Source organism: Geotrypetes seraphini, chromosome 4, assembly GCF_902459505.1.
Source record: "Geotrypetes seraphini chromosome 4, aGeoSer1.1, whole genome shotgun sequence".
NCBI classification, from domain to species: domain Eukaryota; kingdom Metazoa; phylum Chordata; class Amphibia; order Gymnophiona; family Dermophiidae; genus Geotrypetes; species Geotrypetes seraphini.
In genome coordinates, this window is record NC_047087.1 from 106,826,625 (window position 1) to 106,842,897 (window position 16,273).

At 48.3% G+C, this 16,273-nt stretch overlaps 1 protein-coding gene across 4 annotated transcripts in view; it reads right to left on the reverse strand.

Annotated features, from left to right (window-relative positions):
* The window catches only part of NDC80 (NDC80 kinetochore complex component), a 315,825-nt gene that overhangs the window by 180,842 nt on the left and 118,710 nt on the right, over nt 1-16,273 (reverse strand). The gene's annotated exons all lie outside the window — the stretch shown is intronic.

The following is a 16,273-nucleotide window of genomic DNA, read 5'->3' on the forward strand; positions in this document are numbered from 1 at the left end:
TTGGTTTCTTTGATTGGAGGGTGTGTGAATGGGGTGTGTGTTTTTCTGTGTCTGGATGAGGTTTGTTTGGATAAGGCGGTCGTTAAGGTAGGTTGGGCCGTCTCCTTTTAAAGACTTAAATAGTAGGCAGTAGAATTTAAATAGTATTCTTTCTTGAATCAGTAGCCAGTGTGAGTTGTAAGCTTCTGTGATATGGTCGTGTTTTCTTAATAAGTAGATGAGTCTTAGAGCTGTATTTTGGATTGTCTGTAGTTGTTTAGTCATTGTTGCAGGGCAAGGGAGGTATAGGATGTTGCAGTAATCCAGAAGGCCTAGGATTAGGGATTGAACTATGAGTTGGAGTTGGGTTCTTTCAAATAATTTTCGGACTTGTCTTAGGTTTCTCATAACAGCAAAAGATTTCTATATTGTTTTGTTTATTTGTGGTTGCATGGTGCAGCATCTGTCTATGGTCATTCCCAGTAGTTTTAGGGTGGTTTGAATGGGGTAGTTGATCGAGTTGATTTCTATATTGGTAATGGTTGGGACTTTTGCTATTTCCAGGAGGATGAATTTTGTTTTATCTGGGTTGAGTTTCAGTTTGTAATCTTTCATCCAGGTAGCTATTGCCTCTAGTATTCGGTGTAGTGTATTTTTCATGATGGTCTTTGGATAGGTCAAAAGGTATGAGAATGGTAATGTCATCTGTGTAACTGTAAGAGGTTACGCCTAGATTGTTCAGGTATGTCCCAAGAGAGGCAGTATATAGGTTGAAGAGGGTTGGGGATAGTGAGGATCCTTGTGGTACTCCGCAGGGGTTGGACCAAGGTTCGGATTTTACATTGTCTGATTTTACTCTGTATGTTCTAAATTTTAGGAAGCCTTAAACCAGGAGTATACTTTGTCTGAGATACCTATTGCGTCTAGAATTTGCAGTAGGATGTTATGGTCTACTAGGTCAAATACTGCGGTTATGTCCAGTTATATGAGCAGCATTTTTTTCCCTGTGCTGAGATGTCTGGTTGTGTCCATAAGGAGCTTATTAATGTTTCTGTGCTGAAGTTGGTTCTGAAGCCTGATTGCGTTGGGTGAAGTATGTTATGGTCTTCTAGATAGTTGGTTAGGAGTTTGGCGACTAGTCCTTCTGTTAGTTTGACATATCGGGGTATTGAAGCAATGGGTCTGTAGTTGGATGGTTGGTCTGTTGGTCCTTTTGGGTCTTTTAGGATCGGGGTGATGATGATTTCACTGAGGTCAGTTAGGAAAAGGCCGTCTGTGAGCATGGTTTGTATCCATTGTAGAAGTAGAGTTCGGAACATTGCGCTGGAGGTTGTTAGGAGATATGGTGGGCAGTAGTTGAGGTCACAGGATGCGTGGCTGTATTTTTTGTAGAGTTTGAGTTTCAGACCATTGTATGTTGGGGAATCGAGACCATATTCTGTCTGCTGCAGTTGATTCTTTTTCTGTGGGATGAATTGTGAGTTCGTTTAGGTGGGATGAGGTACAATTGAGGGTGGTTCTAGCAATTGTGATTTTGTTCTTGAAGTGTTCTGCTAAGAGAGTGGCTGAGGGGGAGTGGTGTGGTGTTGGTGGTGGTGTAGGGTTTGGTGTCTGTTAGATCTTTTAATATTCGGAATAGTTTTTTTGGTGTCTTGGGTTTCTGTACCTATTAGGTTGGTGTAATATTTTTCTCTTATTCTTTAGTTGTAGTTTGTATTGTTTGTTGGTTTTTTTCCAGGCGGTTTTCGTGAGTTCTAGGTTAGATTTTCTCAATTTTTTTTTCTAGTTGGTCTGCATTGTCTTTTGAGAAGGAGTAGTTCATTGTCATACCATTGGTCTGATCGTCTGCTGGTTCTAGTTCTGGTTTGTAGTGGGGCTAGTTCATCAAGGATGTTGGTGATCAGATTTCTCCAATGTGAGATGATGTCCTTGGGGTCGCAGTGCTGGACTGCTTCAACTATTCATAGAAACATAGAAGATGATGACAGATAAGGGCCATAGCCCATCAGGTCTGCCCACTCTACTGACCCACCCCCAAGTCTACTATCCTAGGGATCCCACTCCTGGTGACAGGTTCCCTTGGCTTAACCCTCTAAGGGATCCCACATGGGCATCCCATTTGCTCTTAAATTCTTGCACGCTGTTTGCCTCGATCACCTGCACCGGGAGCTCGTTCCAAGAATCAACCACTCTCTCGGTGAAGAAATATTTCCTGGTGTCGCCATGAAATTTTCCGCCCCTGAGTTTGAGCGGATGCCCTCTTGTGGCTGAGGGTCCTTTGAGAAAGAGAATCTTTTCTTCCATCTCGATATGGCCGGTAATATACTTAAACGTCTCGATCATGTCTCCTCTCTTCCTACGTTCCTCGAGTGAGTACAGCCGCAAATTTTTCAGCCTTTCCTCGTACGATAGATCCTTGAGCCCCGAGACCATCCTGGTGGCCATCCGTTGCACTGACTACTCTCAGCACATCTTTTCGGTAGCGTGGCCTCTAGAATTGCACACAGTATTCCAAATGAGGCCTCACCATGGTTCTGTATAATGGCATTATGACTTCAGGCTTCCGGCTGACGAAACTCCTGCGGATGCAACCTAACAACTGTCTTGCCTTAGATGAAGCCTTCTCCACATGATCAGCAGTTTTCATGTCTGCACTGATGATCACTCCCAAGTCTCGTTCTGTTGAAGTTCTAGCTATGGTCTCACCATTCAAGGTGTAAGTTCTGCACGGATTTCTGCTGCCAAAGGTGCATGATCTTGCATTTCTTAGCGTTGAAGCCCAGCTGCCAGGTCGAGGACCAAAGCTCCAACAAATGTAGGTCCTGTGTCATACTATCGGGTGAATTGCCATCTCTCACTATATTGCATAGTTTGGCGTCGTCAGCTAATAATGTTACCTTACCTTGAAGCCCCTGAGTTAGGTCACCTATGAATATGTTGAAAAGGAACAGGCCCAAGACTGAGCCCTGTGGTACTCCACTGGTCACCTCTGATGTTTTAGAGAGGGTACCGTTAACTACCACCCTCTGAAGTCTGCCACTCAGCCAGTCATTGACCCATGTGGTTAGTGTTTCTCCTAGCCCCATTGATTTCATCTTGCTCAATAGCCTGCGATGCGGGACACTATCGAAAGCTTTGCTGAAGTCTAGGTATATGACGTCCACGGATTCTCCCAAGTCTAACTGTTTTGTTACCCAGTCAAAGAAGCTGATGAGATTGGATTGGCAGGACCTACCCTTGGTGAATCCGTGTTGACTGGGATCCCGTAGATTCTCCTCATCCAAGATTGCGTCTAATTTACCTTTGATTAGTGTTTCCATGAGTTTGCATACTATTGATGTGAAACTCACTGGTCTGTAGTTTGCAGCCTCTGCCCTGCAACCCTTTTTGTGCAGTGGAACGACGTTAGCTGTTTTCCAGTCTATGGGGACTCTCCCTGAACTTAGGGAGAGATTGAAGAGTCCTGATAGCGGATCTGCCAGGACATCACGCAGCTCACTGAGCACCCTGGGGTGTATATTGTCCGGGCCCATGGCTTTGTTCACCTTGAGTCTTGCCAGTTTGTAGTAGACGTCGCCAGGTGTGAACTCGAAATTCTGAAACGGGTCTTCCACGCTGGGCCTTGCCTGCAACTGCGGACTGTGCCCCGGTGCCTCGCAGGTGAAGACCGAGCAGAAGTATTCATTCAGTAGTTCTGCTTTATCGGAATCTGATTCTGCGCAGTTCCCATCTGGTTTTCTAAGGCGTACTATCCCGTCTGTGTTCTTTTTCCTATCACTAATATACCTAAAGAAGGATTTGTCCCCTTTCTTCATGTTCTTTGCCAGAGTCTCTTCCACTCGAAGTTTCGCCTCCCTGACTGCCATTTTGACCGCAGCAGACCTCACCCTATGTTCTAGTTTAGCTTCCCTAGTCTCCGTTAGTTTGTAGGAAATAAATGCTTTTTTCTTCTCCTTGACGAGGTGCGAGATTTCTGCGGAGAACCATTGGGGTTTGTTGTTTCTCTGCCGTTTGTGTACTGATTTAATGTAGAGGCTTGTCGCTTCATGTATGGTAGATTTCAGGGATGACCACATAGCTTCCACATCATTGGTCGTAGCTTGGTTCTGCAGTGTCCGGTGGACGAAATCTCCCATGCGTTTGAAGTCAGTGCCTCGGAAGTTGAGTACTTTTGTTTTCGTGTTTAATCTAGGGAAATCTTTCCTGAGGTAGAACCACACCATGTTGTGGTCGCTGGAGGCTAGCGCATCTCCTACCGAGACCTTAGAGACGCTATCCCCGTTGGTGAGTACCAGGTCCAGGATCGCCTGGGCCCTAGTGGGTTCCAATACCATTTGTTTGAGTCGTGCTCCCTTTATGGATGTTAACAGTCTCCTGCTGCCGCTGGTTGTTGCTGAGTATGAGTTCCAATCTGCGTCAGGCATGTTGAAGTCCCCTAGCAGAACAGCGTCTCCCGTAGAGTGATATTCTCTATGTCTTCAATTAATTCGGAGTCTTTGTCTTCCAGTTGTCTTGGAGGTCTATATACTACACCAAGATACAGGCATTTTCCCCTGCCTCTGGCCAGGTTCACCCAGAGGGATTCCCCGGTGTATTTGACATCTGTGATTCTGGTAGTTTTGATGTCTTCTTTAATATATAGTGCCACCCCTCCCCCTGACTTTCCCTCTCTGTCCTGACAAAATAAGTTGTATCCCGGTATAGCCATATCCCACCCATGAGAGTCTGTGAACCAAGTTTCGGATATTGCCACCACGTCAAGGTCGGCATTCATTATTTCGGTCTCTAATTCTAGAATCTTATTGCCTAAACTGTGTGCATTAACATACATAGCCCTCCATACCCCGTGATTGCTAAGTCCCTGTGGGGAGTTTCCCCACCTTGGGTAGTGTGACTCCTAGAGAATTGTTTGCAATGGGGGCACTTACTTTGGACTTAGAATCGGAGTTTCGACTCACCTCATCAGGATCTTTCCTTACTGTACTTGTATCTGAGTGGGTACCCTCCCCCAACTTACCTAGTTTAAAGCCCTATGAAGCAGGCGGGCTAGTCGGTGTCCAAAGACGTGCTTACCGCTGCTGGTCAGATGGAGTCCGTCTGGTCCCTGAAGTCCTTGCAACGCCTCTCCATGGTTCAGGAATCTGAAGTTCATTTCCCGGCACCATCCTTGAAGCCACTCGTTAGTCCTCAGTATACGCTCATCCCTGGCACTTCCTTTGCCTCTAACTGGGAGGATCGAAGAGAAGACCAGCTGCACTCCTGTCTGCTTCAGCCTCTCACCCAGGGCTCGTGTCCAGAATTTGGTTGGTTCGATGTGTTTTCGTGAGGTGTAAGTTACTTTTTTGGATTTTGTTGCAGTTTTGTTTTTGGTCCAGTTGAGGTTAAAGTGATTTGACCATAGTGAAGGGGACCAGTTCCCATTTGATGTTTGTATTTCTGGGGTAGATAGTTGAGGGGTCATGAAGGCTGCAATGTCAAGTTGGTGTCCTTTCTCATGAGTAGTTTGTAGGTTTAGAATTTGGAAGGATAATGCATTGAGGAATGTTAGGCAGTTATCTGCTGGTTTGGATGCTTGGTCTTCAAGATGTAGGTTTACATCTCCTAGGATAAGGTTGTATTTTGCTGTTAATGAGTTTTGGTATATGAAGTTTTTGAATTCAGATCTTACTATGTTCCAGTTTCCCTGGTGTTATGTAGCTGAGCATGCAGTTTAGTGAGTTTTTTAGTGTGGTGCTTGAGAGAATACAGGCAAGGAGGTCCATTTGTGGGGTAGATGTTTTTTCAAGTATTTTTAGGGTTAGGGAATCTTTAATTAAGATTGCTAGTCCTCCTCCTCTTTCTTTCTCTGTAGGACACTGTTATTTTGTATCCCTGCGGGCACACTTCCGTTATTCTGGGATCTGTGTCTGTTAGCCAGGTTTCTGTGAGGAAGAGGCAATCTAGATTTTCATTTTTTATCCAGTTTATTATGTGTTCTGTTTTTGGGCCTAGGGCTCTGATGTTTAGGTAGGCGCATGTTAGAGTGGTGAATTCTGTTTGATAACTGATTCATTTCAGGGTAGATGAGTGATTTGGGAGAAGATTGAGGTTTGGTCTTGGAGTGTGTTGATCTTCTTCTCCATGCTAGAGTGATGGGATGTTGGATGCTGGTTTGAGCTTCTAGTTGTTGGGATTCTCCTGTTATGGTGGTGGGTTTTGTTTGCGATTCTGCTAGTGTGTGTAATATGTTGTTTGCTACTGCCTTCCAGCTGGTAATAATAAGAAGCAGTAGTAGGATGATTTGGATGTGTGTGTGTGGGATTAGTTTTATTTTTGGTAGTGGGGGAGAATTGGTGGATGAGCGACAAAAGTGGGGACGCAGAAAGAAGCCCTGAAGGAGAATCACGCAGTAGACTCATTCCCGTTGAGCCTTTTGTTTTCTCTGTTTTTGCTCTGAGCTCCAGGAAATTGATATGAAATTTCCGCTCTTTGGCAGTCCACAGACCCTGAGTCTAGAGATTGTCCATATGAGCCCCCCCAAAGGGGATGCTTACGTCGTGATGAGAGGGGTAAGTGAAAAAGATGACCTTTGGATAGATTTGAAGAGATCATCCACCATCGAAGCGACTGCAGAAGAGATGCGACAGATATATGTTGTGAGAGATGATCCGTCGCTTGAGACCACTGAAAGGCATGGGTCCACTGAGGATTGCGAAGGTGTAGTCTTGCCAGTGGTGTCACATGGACAGTGGAAGCCATGTAGCCGAGCAGAACCATCATGTGCCTTGCCGAGATGGATTGAAGAGGAAGCAGTTGCTGACAAAGGCGGGTAAGAGACTGGAGGCGATCTTGAGGAAGAAACGCTCTCATGAGAGTGGTGTCTAGGATTGCTCCAATGAACGGCAGACTTTGAGTTGGAAGAAGATGTGATTTGGGGAAGTTGACTTCGAATCCTAGAACCTGAAGAAAATAAATGGTCTGAGATATTGCTTGGACTACTTCCTGAGAGGATACAGCCTTGATTAACCAGTCGTCTAGATAAGGGAAGACTTAAAGGCCGTGTGATCGTAGAGATGCGGCTACTACAATGAGGCACTTTGTGAAGACTATGGAAGAAGATGCCAGGTCGAAGGGAAGAACTTTGTACTGGTAATGACATCGATTGATTTGAAAACGGAGGTACTTCCTGGAAGCCGGATGAATAGGAATATGTGTGTAGGCTTCCTTGAGATTCAGAGAGCATAGTCAATCGTTCTGATTGAGGAGGATAAAGCAAGGCAAGGGAGAGCATCCTGAATTTCTCCTTGACTAGAAATTTGTTGAGAGCTCTGAGATCCAGGATGGGTCTCGGTCCTCCCGTCTTCTTGGGAACTAAGAACAGGAGTAGAATCCCTGCTTCTGCTGATTGAGGGGAACTTCCTTGATAGCATTCAGTGGGAGAAGGGATTGAATCTCTTGGAGAAGGGAGGATTGTGCAGGGTCCAAAACAGACTCTTTTGGAGGGTGGTCTGGAGGCAGGGTGTGAAAATTGAGAGTGTAACCCTCACGAATGATGGTGAGGTGAGGACCCAGAAGTCTGATGTTATGAGCTCTTAGCGAGCAATGAAAAATTGGAGATGGCCTTCGATGGGTTGAGACAAAGTCTGTAGAATGTTGACTTTGGTTATGCTCTGAAAAAGCACGTCAAAAACATTGTGCTGGTTTTTGAGGGGCAGCCTGAGGATTTTGCTGTTGTGGTTGCTGTTGCCTCTGTCTCCTGGGTTGAGACTGAGCAGGAGTCGCAGGTTTTGCAGCAAACCTTCTTTCATAGGAAGAAGCTGGTCTGAAGGGACGAGAAAGTAGAGGCTTAACAGAGTAAGTCTTAACAGAGATTTCAGCAGTTGGAACCCAAGCACAGTACCGGGTAAAGCTTTGGATTCTTCCCCAGAAATAGCTAAAAAGAAAAAAATTAAAAATTTAAATTGAATCAGGTTGGGCAGACTGGATGGACCATTCAGGTCTTTATCTGCTGTCATCTACTATGTTACTATGCTTCTTTTTTGGCTTGACCATCTGGTCTCATGAGCAGACAACTTCTGGGTAGCCGTGTCCATAGAGGGACCAAAACGTTCGTCCCCTAGACAAGGTGCATTCGCTAAACTTTCTTGATGGTTGACATCGAGCTCAGAGACCCGAAGCCATGCCAGGCGCCTCATGGCCACCGACATTGCTGTAGCACATGAAGTGAGCTCAAAGGTATCATAGGTGGAACAAACCATATACTTCCTAAGCTGGAACAGGTCAGAATAAAGTGCTGGAAAGCAGGAAGCTTACATTCTGGAAGATATTTCTGGAAAGTACCAACTTGTTTGACTAAATGCTTCATGTAGAAGTGAAAATTGTAATTGCAAGACCGGTTGTCCAACATAGGATTTTGGTAGAGTCATTTACCAACCGATCCATGGCCATGCCTTCTCTGCCAGGAGGTACAGAGGCATACACACTAGCCCCCATGGACTTCTTCAAGGTAGATTCTACCAGTAGAGACTCATGTGGAAGTTGGGGTTTGTCAAGCCCAGAAATAGGTACCACCCTAAATAAAGAATCCAACTTACGAGGAGCCACAGGAATAGTGAGGCGTCTCCAAATTTTTGTAAAACGTTTCTCACAAGATATCATGAAGTGGAAGCTTAAGGAGTTCCTTGGGTGGTTGATCATAATCCAAGGCATCCAGGAACTGTTTAGATCTTTTAGAATCAGCTTCCAAAGGGATGGACAAAGTCTCAGACATCTCCCGAAGAAACTTGGAGAAAGAAGATTTCTCAGACATTAGAGGAGCCTCTTGAGAAGAGTGGCAAAGGGATTAATCATCCGAAGAACCCGCTTTTTCAGACAGGACAGGATCTTATTCAGTCTCCCCATAGGTATGAATCCTGAACAGTCCAGGATCGGTGACGGGCACTCGGTGTTGAAGGCTCAAGATGTTTCAATTTCTGCAGTGCCTTTCCAAACTGCACCGATGTTGACTCAGGTGATTTCTGAGTCGAAGATGACTGGTGTTGGCGAATCATTGGTGTTAATTCCTTCACAAGAAGTGGCGGCATTAATGGAGACAATATTGCAGGTGCAACCAGTATTGAGGGTCAGACCGGAATGGCACTGGAGTTGGTGTCGACTTGGCCAGAGGTTGGGTCAGCACCAGCATTTGTAATTGCTCACACAATTCCTCTCTTAGCAAATCTTGGATTTGTTGCTTGAAGGTAAGCACTGATACCGCTGGCTTCTTTGCTGGTACCTTTGGTGCGGCTCTACGTTCTGGCGATGAGGAGGCCACTGTCGAGGCACTCACAGAGATCAGAGCGGAGCGCTTCTTGAGCTTCTTCAAGGTTGGCAGGTCTTGGCTCACTGCTACTTTGACCCGAGGCCCAGAGGAGGTGGGGGAAGGGCTGGCTTAGCCACTGAAGTATGCAACACCGAAGATGGTTTCACCAGTGTCGAAGGGTGTGGTGTCAATTTGTCCAGCGTCACCTACGTCAGCAGCGGTGTCGAGACTCCTTCCATTGCGACACCAAAAAGGAGGCGCTGCTGAATAAGTCGGTTATTGAGAGTTTCCTTCTGCAGAAAAGAACAGCAGGAACAGGTTTCAGGACGGTGCTCAAGCTCCGAGCACTGGAGACACCTGCAATGTGGATCAGTCACAGAGATAGGGCGAGCACAACGTCCACACTTTTTGAAACCCGTCTGCGGGCAGAACATTGAAGGAAAGACAGCCTCGGCAAAATCAAAATCTGAGGCCAAGATGGTCGAACAGGCCCCACTGGGTCGAACCCGCGAAAGGGAAAACACAAAAAATTATTACATTTAAAAAAAACAAACAAACCTGAAAGTGACCGAAAAGTCAAAGGTCCATGAGAGTGGGAAGGCAGTGGAGAAAAAGTTTCAAAGACCGTTGAAAAAACACATCTTCTTAGCTCCGCAGAAACTAAGGGACCATGCGCCCTATGTCGGGCGGAAGGTACTCGCGCTTGCGTGGTTCGGCTATCGCAAACTTTCTAAAGACTTAAAGTGGCGATGCATTTTTAAAATGTCCTTACTGGGGCTCAGACGGTGATGTCACCTATACGTGAGAATATACTGCCTGCTTGTCCTGGGATAATTATTTTTATTTTCTAAAATACCTAGAGGCACTTCTCCTTCACTTAGCTTCATAGCTGCTCCTTTATGCAATAGCTATTGGTCCTGCCTCTCCCTCCATCTTCCTCAGCTTTGAGGCAGCTGTGGCAGACACATTTTGTTGATAAATTATTTGCTGCTGCCCCCCAAAATTTGCTAGCTGAGGTGGTTATCTCACTACAATGATAGAGCTGCCCCTGCCCTTAGGTACTTGTGATTTGCTGGGCTTGGACTTTTAGGCTGAATTAGAAAAGCACATCTTATATTCTTACATCCTTTTAAAAGAAAAGAAACTAAAGAATAAAAGGGTCACAGCATAAGGATAAAGAGGGATAGTCAATCCAGCGGTTCTTAAAAACTGTTTTGGGGGACTCCCAATCAGTCATGTTTTCAAGAGATCCCTAATAAATATGCATGAAGCAGATCTGCATTCCCATAAAGCACAGTTACTTACCGTAACAGGTGTTATCCAGGGACAGCAGGCATATATTCTCACATGTGGGTGACGTCATCTACGGAGCCCCAGCGCGGACAGCTTTTCAAGCAAACTTGATTGAAGTTTCAAGTTTGCTATACTGCACCACGCATGTGCATGCCTTCTTGCCCACTAGATGGCGCATCCCCACCTCGTGGTCCTCAGTTCCATAACCAGCAAAGAAGCCATCCCCGGGGAGGAGGGCGGGTTGTGAGAATATATGCCTGCTGTCCCTGGATAACACCTGTTACGGTAAGTAACTGTGCTTTATCCCAGGACAAGCAGGCATGATATTCTCACATGTGGGTGACCTCCAAGCCAACCAAAAAAGGGCAGGTGGGAGGATGGCAATTTAGGAAAACAGGTTACGTAACACCGACTGGCCAAACCGGCTGTCGCTTCTGGACAAAGTGTCCACACAGTAGTGGGAGGTGAACGTATGAACCGAAGACCAAGTGGCAGCTTTACATATGTCTTCCACAGGAGTAGACCGGAGGAAAGCAACAGAAGCTGCCATCGCCCGGACCTTATGCCCCGTGACTCGACCATGGAGTGTGAGGCCAGCCTGAGCGTAGCAAAAAGAAATACAAGCAGCTAGCCAGTTGGACAAGGTGCGCTTGGAAATAGGATGTCCCAGCCGATTAGGATCAAAGGACAAAAACAATTGAGGAACCTTCTGATGAGACTTGGTACGTTGGAGATAAAAGGCCAACGCCCTCTTACAGTCAAGCGTGTGAAGCGCCGCCATCGACCCCAAGACTTGGAGGAAATCTCGCGCCCGAGGACACCGGGACGCCAAAAGCAGGCGAATCTGAGATTGCAATTTGCTCACCCGGGCCCCTGGAAGGAAGACCTTTCCCAAGGAGGTGTCGAACAGAACCCCAAGGTACTCTAGACGCTGAGCCGGGACCAACAGACTCTTGGAAAGGTTGACCACCCAGCCCAGCGACCGGAGAAACTCCACCACCCGAGCCGTAACCCGGGAGCTCTCCTGCAACGACTTTGCTCGAATCAACCAGTCATCCAGGTAGGGGTGCACCAGAATGCCCTCCGAGCGCAAGGCCGCCGCGACGACCACCATCACCTTGGTGAACGTCCGGGGAGCCGTGGCCAGACCAAAGGGAAGCGCACAGAACTGATAGTGCCAACCCAAGATCGCAAAGCGAAGGAAGCGCTGATGAGAGGCCCGAATGGGAACATGCAAGTAGGCCTTCGTCAGATCGAGAGAAGTGAGAAACTCCCCCGGCTGAACCGCCAGAATGACCGACCGCAGAGTTTCCATGCGAAAAGAGGGAATCTTGAGAGCCCTGTTGACCCCCTTCAAATCCAGGATGGGCCGAAAAGTCCCCTCCTTCTTGGGCACCACAAAGTAAATGGAGTACCTGTTGGTGCCCCACTCCGGAGGGGGCACTGGAACAACTGCCTTGAGATCTAGCAAGCGCTGAAGGGTCTGGTGAAAAGCCTGCGTCTTCCAAGGAGTCTGACATGGAGAGGCTAGGAAAAGGTCCGGCAAAGAGCGGGTGACCTCCAGGGCATAACCGTCCCGCACCACCTCCAGGACCCACTGATCGGACGTGATCTCGGCCCATTTGGGGAAAAAGTCACGCAGCCGGGCCCCCACCGGAACTAAAGGGGGCGCCGGCAAGGAGTCATTGTGCAGGACGGGAAGTGGGGGAACTGGCGGAGGGATTCCCTGCCCCCCGACGGGCCCCCCGAAAGGGCTGCATGCGCTGGAAGAACTGACCCCGGGAAAACCCTGGAGCTGGGAAAGAAGCAGCCTCACGCCCAGGGCGATACGTGCGAAACTCCCGCAAACGCCCCCGGGCAGTGCCACCCCGAGACGCAGGGCGGGCACGGTCCTCAGGCAGACGGGGCACCTTTGAGTCCGTCAGAGTCTGAAGCAACTTATCTAATTACTCCCCAAACAAAAAAGACCCCCGGAAGGGAAATTTAGTAAGCTTAGCTTCGGATGCAGCATCCACCGACCAAGCGCGCGGCCACGCCAAAGGCCATAGACTTAGCCGAGATCCGCATCAAGTCATAAAGAACATCTGAGAGGAACGAGGCAGCCATCTCAATCTTCGCCACCTCCTGATCCACCAAAGACCAGTCATCAGATTCCCGATCCAGGACACGCTCAGCCCACCGAAACACGGCGCGAGCCACCAGCCCCCCACAAATAGCCGCCTGAACCCCAAAGGCGGCGACCTGAAAATTTTGCTTAAGAATGTTCTCCAACTTGCGCTCCTCAGTCCCGCAAGGCAGAACCGTCCTCAACAGGCATGGTATGCCACTTAGAAATCGCCGAGACCACCGCGTCTACGACTGGCGATGTTAAAGTAGCCCGATCCCCCTCTGGAATGGGATACAAACGAGCCATGACGCGCGCCAAACGAAACGGCGCCTCCGGCGTTTTCCACTGTTCCAGTACAATATCCCGAATATCCTGATGCATGGGAAAAGAGCGGGAAATGGTACGGATCCCCCGAAGCAGAGGGTCCCCCACACGCGGAGTCTCCGGCGGCGCATCCTCAAAACGCAACACCGAAGAAACCTGTTGAATCAGGTCTGGTAGCTCATGTCTCTGAAAAAGGCGCACCACGGACGCCTCTTCACCGGAGGACGGGAAACCCGACAACCCGCCGCCAGCGGCCGTCCCCTCGAGAGGGTCCTGGAAATCCTCAAAAGGGTCCAGGTCCTCATCCAAACCGACACGCTCCTCAGACCATAAATCCTCGTCCCAAGACACCCGCGGACGCTTGGACAAGGGAGGAGGAGGAGGGGATGCCACAACAGACGAGAGAGGCAAAGCCGCAGGGAGCGCGGAGGAAACCCCACTCCCCGAAACCCCCTGGGTGCATCCGGGACCCCCAGCCGCCTGAAAATAGGCTCTGCACAAAGAAAAAAGAAATCAGGGGAACCCCCCCCCCCCCGAGGGTCCCAAGGGACTCCCTGCCACAGCAGGGGACCCAGCAGAAACCTGCCCCTGTTTTTCCAATACAGGGGGAAGGTCACCTGAGGTGTAAGACAAAATGGAGGGGCCAGACTGTGAAAATGGCGACTTTCTCGCCAAAAATGCTCCCTCCATAGCCTGTAGCGGCTGAGAAGCCTGAACAGTCCCAGCCGCTAAAACAGGCAAGTCGGCATCAGCTGTCAAAAAATCAGCTGAGAGGGAATCCTTCGGGGAATCCCTCCGTGGGCGGTTGGGGAAGACCGGGCTTCCCCACTGCTCCCAGCCGAGTTGCAAGGCACCATCAGCGGGGAGCTCTGGGCGCCTGCAGCTGCTGCCGACGGAGCTCCACCACATCACCGGGCCAAACTACAGAGTTCAGTCCGGCCGCGAGTGCCTCGCGGCTGGACCTAATTGTGTCCCACTCCCCCGGAGAAGGGCACAATTGCTCCATATGCGACCTAGCTATAAAAAAGTGCCGGTTAGATGAAAAAATACAGTAAAATACAGTTTTCTTAAAGGGAAACAACCCTCCAGACCAGCACTACCTCAGGATTTTTGTTTTTTTTTTTTACAGAACAGACTCCACAGGCTCTCGAAGCAATATGCCTTGCTTGATTTAGGGGGCAAGGCTTACTGCTGAGGCTCCTCTAAAAAAAATGTGGGGAGGTGGAGGAAGTGGGGGGAGGGACCCTGCTCGAAACCCACTGGGTTTGACACCCCCGAGGTCGGACGGACCCCCAAACAGGGCCCGCCCAAGCTCAGTCCGTCCAAAAACAGGGACTAGAAACCCCCTAAACAAATTCCAACAGCCCTACCAAGGGAGATGGGTACAGATCACTCAACACCTGCTGGAGACTGAAAGAAGACTGAGGTAAATAGAGAAGGGAGTATATTATATACTGTCCCACAGTTTTGTTTTCAGTCTCCACCTGCTGGTCATGATTGGATATATACCCATTTGTAAAGATTAACCTCTACTGGTCTGGAGAGTGCTAAAGAAAAAGATTTTCTGCCTCAGAAACTGTTCCAAATGACCAAACTGGAAGATCTTCGGACTGCCAGTTGGAAGGACACATACTGTAACCTCCACCTCCACTGAAACTCTCCATATGACTGGGGGCAGGAAACGCAGCCTGAGCCTTGAAACCCGGAAGGAAATTAAACACCCAACAGGATCAGAGGGCAAGCGAACTTCCCGGGGAATGGACCCCAAATCTCAGAAGGGAGGCACAAGCAGGCTGGCTCCACAGATCCACCGAACCTTCTCTGTGAAGCAGCAGTCCGGCTCCATGGGACTATTTCTGGCACTTAAGCCACCGAGAAAAAAAAGAACTTTATTATTATTATTTTTTTTTTAATTGTCTTTATTAGCAATTGCAAAGGGAACATACAACCAGGATCAAAACAAGCATAAAAACATAGCCAGCAGAGAAAACTGCACTGGAAAACTATGACAGCAAATGTGGACAGCAAATATTACACAATACAGGAACGTTTGGTACTTCAAAAATGTCAAAAAAAGAACTTTAAGTGAAAAAATAAGAAAAAGATGCACAGCATATCCAAAAGACTTCTGCAGAAATTGAAAACTACCCTTTCTCTAAGGCAGGAGGAGCATGTGTTCTTTGGATTTCTGCAACAACCAGATTGCAGGAGGAGATGAACACCTAGTGCACTGAATCCAGGAGGGATGTAACAGAATTCCAGATATAGTGTGAAAAATCGAAGCGAGTGAGAGAGAAAAGGTGATACTATGACATAATGTGGCAAAGCATTGTATGACAAAACATGGAATGGTCAGACATAGTATATAGTAAATGGTACAGTGGGATCTTGCACAGTGGAGGCTATACATTATACCACTGGAGGTGACTTGGTAGCAATATACGATGAGCAATATAAAGTGTGACAGTACATAGTACGGTGGGATCTTGCACAGTGGAGGCTATACATTATAGCATTATACAAGGGCAATATAAATTCCAACGGTACAGTCAAACCTCGGTTTTCAAGTACCGCGGTTTATGAGTGTTTTGCAAGTTGAGCAAAACATTTGTAAAATTTGTGACTAGTAAACCGAGCTTGACTCGCTATACGAGCATGTCTCAAAGTAAAACATCCCGCATCCCCCTCTCCATACCTTGCAATGCACGCTTTCTGATGCTTTCACTTCAGTTTTGCCTTTTAGGGTGTCCAACCTACTATCTCGTGCGGCCCGCTCGAGAGCAATGTGTTTATTCTGTCTGCCGCCCCTGGATGATTGCCTTCTTGTCGGCTCCCTCTTCCTTGCTGTGCTCGCTCTGGGCCGTGGCGGCAGCTCCTGCATGCCTCCTGCGGCTGGCCCTGAGACGTTCCCTCTGATGTTGCGACATCAGAGGGAGGGCTTCCGGGTCAGCTGCGGGGGGCACGTGGGAACTGCTGCCCGCCGCTTTGAACGAGCACTGCGGCAAGAAGGAGAAAGCCGGCATGAAGGTAGGCACCGCAGCACAGGGAGGGCTTCCGGTCGGCCGTGGGGGGGAACATGGGAACTGTTCCCTGCAGCTTGGAACGAGCACTGCGGCATGAAGGTAGGCACCACGGCACAGTGAGGGCTTCCGGGTCGGCCGTGGGGGGGAACATGGGAACTGTTGCCCGCAGCTTGAAACGAGCACTGCGGCATGAAGGAGGAGAAAGCCAGCATGAATGTAAGCACTGAACGAAAAAGAAGTTAAAGATGCAAGGCCCCAGTGAGATTG